This window comes from Solanum pennellii, chromosome 11 (assembly GCF_001406875.1).
Source record: "Solanum pennellii chromosome 11, SPENNV200".
NCBI lineage: Eukaryota > Viridiplantae > Streptophyta > Magnoliopsida > Solanales > Solanaceae > Solanum > Solanum pennellii.
In genome coordinates, this window is record NC_028647.1 from 14,380,798 (window position 1) to 14,390,483 (window position 9,686).

General features: G+C 35.7%; 1 pseudogene; it reads right to left on the reverse strand.

Annotated features, from left to right (window-relative positions):
* Nucleotides 1-5,845: 5,845 nt before the first annotated feature.
* On the reverse strand, nt 5,846-9,302 carry LOC107004787 (annotated as a pseudogene).
* Between the last annotated feature and the right edge of the window lie 384 nt (nt 9,303-9,686).

The following is a 9,686-nucleotide window of genomic DNA, read 5'->3' on the forward strand; positions in this document are numbered from 1 at the left end:
AGGATGATAATAAATCCAGAAGCAAACTTTATCTCTGAAGATAACGTTGAGTCCATCCATAAAATGAATAATAATGCAGAAGCAAATGTTGAGCCTATCATCTGGATATAGTTGATTTCTTTTTATTCCCTGAAGGAAAAACGATCAGTGACGATGCCGCAATAATCTAGATAATTTCCTTTTCTGTTTGTTTGTTTGTTTAGTTGGTAGCTGTGTGTGTTTTCTAATCCTTGTAAATATAATAGCTATGTTTAATGGTAATATTTTACTTTGTTTACATATGTTTTTGAAGAAAATATGGATATGCCCCAAACTTCGTTTGGATCAATGATCAATCATGAAGATATTTAGGTAATTGATAGTGGAACAACGCACACCATATTCAAAGATGAGAAATATTTCTCTAACTTTCTTAGAATAAAAGGAAATGTTACTACAATTTCTGGTAATTCGAACTTAACAGAAGGCTCCGGAAGAGCTATTATATTCTTGCCTAAGAGGACAAAACTTGTTATAGAAGATGCATTGTTCTCTTCTAAATCCCCAAGAAACTCGTTAAGTTTTAAATATATTCGTCGAAATAGATATCATATTAAGACAATAAATGAAATGAATGTTGAATACCTTGGCATTACCAAGATTGTCTCAAACCAAAAATATGTATTGGAGAAATTATCAACTTTATCGTCTGTTTATATTATGCAAGAATAAGTATAGTTGAAGCACATTCTATCGTAAACCACAAGTTTACTACTTAAAAACTTTTGTGCTTTGGCATGACCGAATGGGTCATCCTGGATCAATTATGATGAGACGAACTATGAAAACTCAAATGGACATCCATTAAAGAACCTGAAGATTCTTACGTGTGATGAATTTTCATGTGCTGCTTGTTAACAAGAAAAATTGATTACTAGGCCATCACCAATGAAGGTTAACATTGAATCTCCTCAATTTTTATAACGTATACATGGGGATATTTGTGGACATATTTAACCATCTAGTGGGTTATTAAGATACTTTATTGTCCTAATAGATGCATCTTCAAGATGGTCTCACGTGTGCCGCTTATCATCTCGCAACCTGGCGTTTTAAAATTATTGGCATAAATAATACGATTAAGAGTGCAATTTCCAGATTATCACATTAAGGAAATTCGTCTTGATAATGCTGGAGAATTCACATCTCAAGCTTTTAATACTTATTAATAGGGATAAAAGTTGAACATCATGTAGATCATGTTCATACTCAAAATGGTCTTGCTCAGTCATTTATAAGCGCTTACAATTGATAGCAAGACCTCTACCGATGAAAAATAAGTTACTACTACTGTTTGGGGCCATGCTATCTTACATGCAGCATCACTTGTTCGTCTCAGACCGACTCATTATAATAAATACTCTCCGTCACAATTATTATTTGGCATGAACCATGTATTTCTCATCTACAAAATTTTGAATGTATTTTATATGTGCCAGTAGCACCAATGCAGCGCACTAAGATGGCCCCTAGAGAATGTTAGGCATATATGTTGGTTTGATTCACCCTCCATAATTCGCTACCTTGAGCCAGTGACAGGAGATTTATTTACTGAAAGATTTGCAGATTGTCGATTTGATGAAATAAAATTTTTGCAATAAGGGGGAGAAAGAGGAACTTAAAAGTGAAATTGCATGGAAAGTTTCATCATTATCTCATTTCGATCCACGTNTTTGGAGAAATTATCAACTTTATCGTCTGTTTATATTATGCAAGAATAAGTATAGTTGAAGCACATTCTATCGTAAACCACAAGTTTACTACTTAAAAACTTTTGTGCTTTGGCATGACCAAATGGGTCATCCTGGATCAATTATGATGAGACGAACTATGAAAACTCAAATGGACATCCATTAAAGAACCTGAAGATTCTTACGTGTGATGAATTTTCATGTGCTGCTTGATAACAAGAAAAATTGATTACTAGGCCATCACTAATGAAGGTTAACATTGAATCTCCTCAATTTTTATAACGTATACATGGGGATATTTGTGGACATATTTAACCATCTAGTAGGTTATTTAGATACTTTATTGTTCTTATAGATGCATCTTCAAGATGGTCTCACGTGTGCTGCTTATCATCTCGCAACCTGGCGTTTTAAAATTATTGGCATAAATAATACGATTAAGAGTGCAATTTCCAGATTATCACATTAAGGAAATTCGTCTTGATAATGCTGGAGAATTCACATCTCAATCTTTTAATACTTATAAATAGGGATAAAAGTTGAACATCATGTAGCTCATGTTCATACTCAAAATGGTCTTGCTGAGTCATTTATAAGCGCTTACAATTGATAGCAAGACCTCTACCGATTAAAAGTAAGTTACTACTACTGTTTGGGGCCATGCTATCTTACATGCAGCATCACTTGTTCGTCTCAGACCGACTCATTATAATAAATACTCTCCGTCACAATTATTATTTGGCATGAACCATGTATTTCTCATCTACGAAATTTTATATGTATTTTATATGTGCCAGTAGCACCAATGCAGCGCACTAAGATGGCCCCTAGAGAAGGTTAGGCATATATGTTGGTTTGATTCACCCTCCATAATTCGCTACCTTGAGCCAGTGACAGGAGATTTATTTACTGCAAGATTTGCAGATTGTCGATTTGATGAAATAAATTTTTTGCAATAAGGGGGAGAAAGAGGAACTTAAAAGTGAAATTGCATGGAAAGTTTCATCATTATCTCATTTCGATCCACGTTCCCTGTATGTGAACAGGAGGTACAAAATATCATCCATTTGCAAAACATAGCAAATCAAATGCCAGACCATTAACTATTTTGGAAAGGATAACAAAGTCACATACTCCTGCAGCAAATGTGTCTCTCCCAATTGACGTACGTCCCAAAAGGACCATGTACAAGTGTAATGGCTTGTGAATCACAAACACGCTTGAAGCGTGACAGACCATTGAGTTCAAAGGATAAAAATCCTAGAAAAAGAAGTACGAAAAATGACAGTACAAAAGAATCTCATGAAGAGATTCAAGATCTGATTAATCTTGATATTCCAAAAGAGATCAGTGAACCCGAGACTCAAGTGAATGAAGAACTTATAATAAGTTCTATGAGTGATGGATAATTTTAGATCGATCAAAAATAATAATTGATAATGTTTTGGCATATAATGTTGCGGTTAAAATTATGCAAGACAGTGATGATATTGAACACTTATCTGTCGAAGAATGTTGACGAAGATGTGATTGGCCAAAATGAAAAGAGGCAATTCAATCAGAACTAGCCTCACTTGCTAAACGTGAAGTTTTTGGACCTGTAGTCCAAACCCCAAATGGTGTAAAATTGGTTGACTATAAATGGGCTTTGTGAGAAAGTGAAATGAGAAAAATTTAATTGTAAGATACAAAGCACACCTTGTTGTGCAAGGATTCTCTCAACGATCCGGTGTCGACTATGAAGAAACATATTCACCAGTTATGAATGCAATAACTTTTTGATATCTCATCAGTTTAAATGTTCACGAAAATATTGAAATACATCGGATGGATGTGGTCACAACTTATCTTTACGGTTCACTTGATAATGAAATTTATAAGAAAATTTCAGAATGACTTAAACTGTCTGAAGCATATAATTCAAAACCTCGGGAAATGTGTTCAATCAGATTACAAAAGTAATTATACTGCTTAAAACAATCAGGACGCATGTGGTATAATAGCCTCATTGATTACTTGATAAAACAAGATTATATAAATGATGTCATATGTCCTTGCATTTTTATTAAGAAAACGTCCTGGTTTGTTTTTCTTGCAGTTTATATTAATGACATTAATCTCATTTGAACTCCACAAGAGGTCCAAAAAGGCAATTGAATATCTAAAGAAAGAATTTAAGATGAAAGACCTTGAAAAGACAAAACTATGTTGGTCTACAAATTGAACATTTAGTAGACGGAGTCTTCATCCATCAATCTGCCTATACTGAGAAAATGTTGAAACGATTTTATATGGACAAAGCACATCCATTAAGTACTCCAATGATTGTACGATCACTTGAAATGAGTAAAGATCTATTTCGACCTCAAAAGAGAATGAGGAACCTCTTGGTCCTGAAGTACCTTATCTTAGTGCAGTTGGTGCACTTATATATCTTGCTAATGCTACGACACCTGACATAGAATTTTCTGTTAATTTATTAGCAAGATATAGTTGTTCCCCTAGACGAAGACATTGGAATGGAGTTAAACATATATCTTGCGATATCTGATGGGGACTAGTAATATGAATCTGTTTTATACTAACAAAGATAATGCAGATCTTGTTGGTCATGCAGATGCAGGTTATTTATCCGACCCACATAAGGATCGATCTCAAACAAGTTATTTGTTCACATACGGAAGTACCGCATCATTGCGATCTACGAAACAGTCCATTGTCGCTACTTCTTCAAATCATGCTGAGATATTAGTCATTCATGAAGCAAGTAGAGAATATGTATGGTTGAGATCAGTGATACATTTCAGCAAAGAAAGATGTGGTTTGAAGTGTGATGTCAAGGTACCCACAGTGCTCTTTGAAGACAATGATGCATGCATAACTCAATTAAAAGGAGGCTTCATAAATGGAGATAGAACGAAGCATATTTCACAAAAAATATTCTTTACACATGATCTCCAGAAGAACGGTAATATTGATATACAACAAATTCGTTCAAGTGATAATCCAACAGATTTATTCACCAAATCTTTACCAGTCTCAACTCCTGAGAAGATGGTGCAAAAGATTGGAATGCGAAGCTTAAGCATTTGAATCAAGGTTTTTATCTGGGGGAGTAAAATACATGTTGCACTCTTTTTTCCTTAGTCTAGGTTTTGTCCCACTTAATTTTCCTAAAAAGATTTTTAATGAAGCAGCAAACAATGGGTATTTTGAATGTCTACGTATATTTTTGCTACTTTAACTATTCTTTTACATGGACATCCAAGGAAGAGTGTTGTAAAATAATCAAAGATGGATGTCATGTGTAAGACTCAAAAAGAGCCTACCTCCATCTCAATGCCATGTGTAAGGTCCACATATAGCCTATCTCCACCACAACGCCATGTGTAAAGCCTATCTCATCTTAGCCTATAAGCATCCATTTATACCCATGTTTGCTTAATTTTCTTTAGTTATAAATAGCCACAAGCTCGCCAGTGAAGCGTAGAGAAGAAAAAATTTGGAATATATTATTATGCTCTCTCTCTTTGTTAGTTTTTCATCTTAATTTAGTTTATTAATATAAGTTTATTAGCTAGTTATTTTATAACATATAGTTATAAAAAATAAATCCTACTTTTTTTGCCTTTTATCGTTCACTTTATTTATGTTTCATCCTTTATTTGATTGCACTATTATACGTAGATCCTCATATTCTTGCTGTTAAGAAAAAAGTGAAATTGCTAAGGATTATCGTCTCCCATCACTTTAGAATCATTCTCATTCAAAAAGGACAATGAAGTAGTGACATGAATTACTGATTGTGGTGGAGTAATTAGTATTCATCATCATCCTTAATCAGAAATCTCGGATTTAAGTAAAAATTTCAGATTTAAATTTTTTTGTTAGGGAACGTTTTATCTCCCAAAATATGAAACTTTTCGACATGAATTTAGATTTAGTCAGGTTCCAACATGAATATGGAACATTGAGTGAAAAAAAATAGCGACATTGAGGTTTGTTTTTATGACAGTACTGTGATGGAATTGGGGTCAACCATGTGCTATACACACTTGGCTGTAATAGTAATCCCTCTGCTGTTTTTCCTCTTGTAACCAGAAAAAGAAAGTAACTTGAGAATTAAAAACGGGAACACTATTCATATCAGCTATGAATTTGCAATTTCTTTTTTACATCTAAACAGATACAAACAACTATATTCTACAACCTCATAGATTGATTACAATATCAATCAAGAAAAAAAACACTTGTTATCTAATACAGGAGCTTGAGGAATGCATTATGGATTGTGGGGTGTGGGGGGAAACAAGGAAAACTGCTCTTCCATTTGTGTCTTGTATAGCAGCCTTTTATCCCCCACTTATTCACTGAATCCATCTCTCTATTTTACAATTTGAATACAATAGATAAGGTGAGAATTTACCAGCATCTTACAAAAGCATATCGGACTTCGATGGTAACCTCTTGAAGAAGTTGACAGGTACTGATGGCAGCTTGCTCCTGAATCGTGGATGGCGCAACCAGTAAAGTCCTATGAGCACTGCAACTACTTGGAATGGAGTAACATATAGAAACACAGCCCAGATCAATGCAAGGATTATAAATATAGCAGTAGCCCTTGGATCCCGCCAGCTTAGTATGGAAAGAGCCCTTTCACCTTGTGTTGCCAAATCTCCAACTACAGTTTGCACCCTCCCAGCCACACTCCTCAGTCGATCATACCTCATTCTTACTGCATCTGTTTGCCGGGAAGTAGGGAATGTATCAAACTCTTCATCCAGTTCATCTGGGTGAGCATTTTCAGCTTGTGAAAGGCGAGCATCCATGTGTGGTGGAGCTCTAGGCCTAAACCTGTAGTTCCACAAGCCAATTACAAACAGGTAGAGGAAAATTGTTGGCAAAATGAGTTCTGGATAGCAAATCAATATCAAGAAGAGCACATGGACAAGAATAGTCCTCAAACGGTTTCTCCAATTGCAAATCCCATTAAACCATCCATGAACTGCAGAAATCCCAGAAAGCAGTCCCGTTATGCGAAAGAAATTAGCTTTGCTTCTTCTGAGACTGAACATATGGTAATCCACCTCCAGCATATACTCAACAACCTCCTTTCTAAGAGGTGGCTCAGCCCTGGCCAGCCTTGCAGCTACTATCTGCACTGCCTGGTGGCGCAACCAATCAATACGCCTAACGGAAATGGGTTGCACATAATGCATTTTCGGGAGCAATGGCCTCCCATATTGTGCTACCATATTCACCCAAGCAGTACACTTGAACCTTATGGTCAAATGAAGCTCACCATGTTTCTTTAAACCAGAGGGTGTAAGAACCAGCAACGGATAAAAATCTGTATAGCTCCGATCAGTTTCCAAAGTCGATAACCTAATTCTCACCTTACCAATTCTCTGAATTCTCACCTTACCATTTCTCTGATCTCTAGCTTCATCTTTGCCATTGATGTGACAATTGTCAAAGACCCCAATGGTGACAACGGTACACGGATCAAACACTTCCCAAGAGAACTGCTCGTTCCATCGAGGAGCGAGAGTATCAATGAGTGTTCTTGTTCGAACCCATTTATTCCCATACTTAGCAACACAATATGAATCTGTTATTCGACCCTCTTTACTCTTCATTGGCATCAGATTCTGGGCACTGAGAATACCTAATTCAAAAAGTCCAATACTCGGCTTTCTCAAGAACTTTGATGATGGTTGAAGATCACTGCTAAAATGTGTGGACTCATCAAGAACATGGTAACCAGCATCTATCCAAACTCTAAGATGAATCTTGCTAGAGAACTTCACTTCTTTCTTCTTCTCGTCAACATCTGCTGCATGAGAAGGCTTGAGAAGATTGAACCATATAGCATCTATTAGCTTAGAGTTATCGACTCTGGTGGGAATATTTTTAAGTGATATCATAGCCCTGCCAATCAATTCATCTTTTCCCGGTCCAACTCTATCCACGACATCTATTATCAAATACTCCTCAAATGGCTCAGATACAACAAATATTAGCTCCTCATTCCACACCGGATTAATGTGTCTCATCGGTGAGGACTTGGTAGTCCTTGCCTGGTGCCCAAGCTGTAACTTGGCATAAGCCTCGGGCATCCGGCTTCTATCTGATGGCAGAAGATCCTGAGCTTCAATAACATGAACTCTTAGATAATACAATTTAGGTGAGAAATATACTTTGGATCGTGCATTAACCAAATTCTGTTGACTAGCCATATGAGCATCAGAATGCGAAGCCTCAGGAAAAGCCTCATCAGCTCGAGTTCCCATCCAAACAGCAAGCATGATTTCACCTCGTGGAATCTTCTCTCCTTTCTTATTGATCAACCTATACCATTGCGGAGCTAAAGTACTATCTGGTGGAACAAGAAGAGGGACTTCATCAATATCAAACATAACTTTACCAACAATATCATCTTTCCCTAAATCCTTATCTTTTACAGTAACTTCAATCAAATTAGACTGCAGTCTTTCTTTAGAGAAGGCAAAAGCACTGTTCCATACAGGGTATTGATTCTTTTCAAAATGCCTTGTAACACGTTCTTAATTACCAAGTTTCACCTCAACATAAGGATCAAGACTCCCTGATATATCCATAACTGGAAGATCCCTAGCTTTGACAACATTAATATTCAAAAAATGCATTTGGTCCACCAAATCATAAGCAGTTTTATCTGTACCCCAATACCCCATTCTTGCAGACAAAGGTGGCCTTGTTTCCACTAACCGAAATTCAGGCCTTGGACCACCACCCATTTGCATCTGCTTTACATTGCTAGCCATTGGTCCACCAGCCTCTGCAAAATCAGTCCTTGGCCAGATGCCGGCACCGGCACTGGAATAGAATGAAAAGTTCTTACCTCTGGTTCTTTCTTCTTCTTGATTTCAGTCTCCTTCATGTACTGTTCTTCAAAGTTGTTGGTGCTAGTTTCTTGAAATGGAGTAAAAGGGGTTGCTCTATCTTCACCATTATTCACATTCTGATTCTCAGTTTCCACCAACACCACCACCACCACCAGCAAGAACAGCATAGATTCTTAAAGCAATATCCCCTTTAATATGTGAAAAGATTCCTCTTTAATCAAGTGGCTATCTCTGAACTAAAGCTTCAGAATCAGAAAAAGGGATAAAAGCACCAGATATCTTGACACGACCAAGAAATTTCTTGTGATGTCCCTGTTTTTGGTCATTATAAACATAAACAGAGATTGTCTGATTTTCAAGGTCTCTTGGATTCTTGATGTTGAAAACAAGAGGATTGAGATCTTTGTTTTTAGTTTGAGTTCTTTGACGTTGCTCATCAAAATCTACTGCAACAAAAGGACTTGCTGAACCTTGTCCATCCTTAGGCATCAAAATCTACCGCAACAAAAGAACTACTACTATTAACTTAGCCATTGAAGATAATCAAGAAACTACAGACAGAAAAAAAAAAGAAGTAACACCTTTTGAGGTCAAGTAGGTGTATGGAGTAGAATTGAAGGAAAATGGAGTTATCTCTGTGATTCAAAATAGTGACACACACAAACACAAAAAAAAAAAAGAAAAAAAACGCATAATTCTAATTTGGAAGTTAAAAAGAACAATGGTTTTGATACCCTCATAATCAAAATATAAATATGTGTTTACAAAAGTAAAGTAACAGAGAATAATAGCTATACAAATATATATTTTGATGTGGAAAATAAAAAATAATTAATTTAATTGAGATTAGTTTTCTAATGATTATATACTTTAGATTTAAATTATTTTAAACTATAATCTATATATTACTCCATTAATGTCAATGGAAACTTGTTTATTTATATACATGGAGAAGTTTTTGCACGTTCATATTACTTGACCTTTATAATAGTCGTTTTGATTTACTTGTCCAATAAATAAAATCAAAAGAGTTTTTAGATATATTTTTATTTCTATCCTTTATACTCCT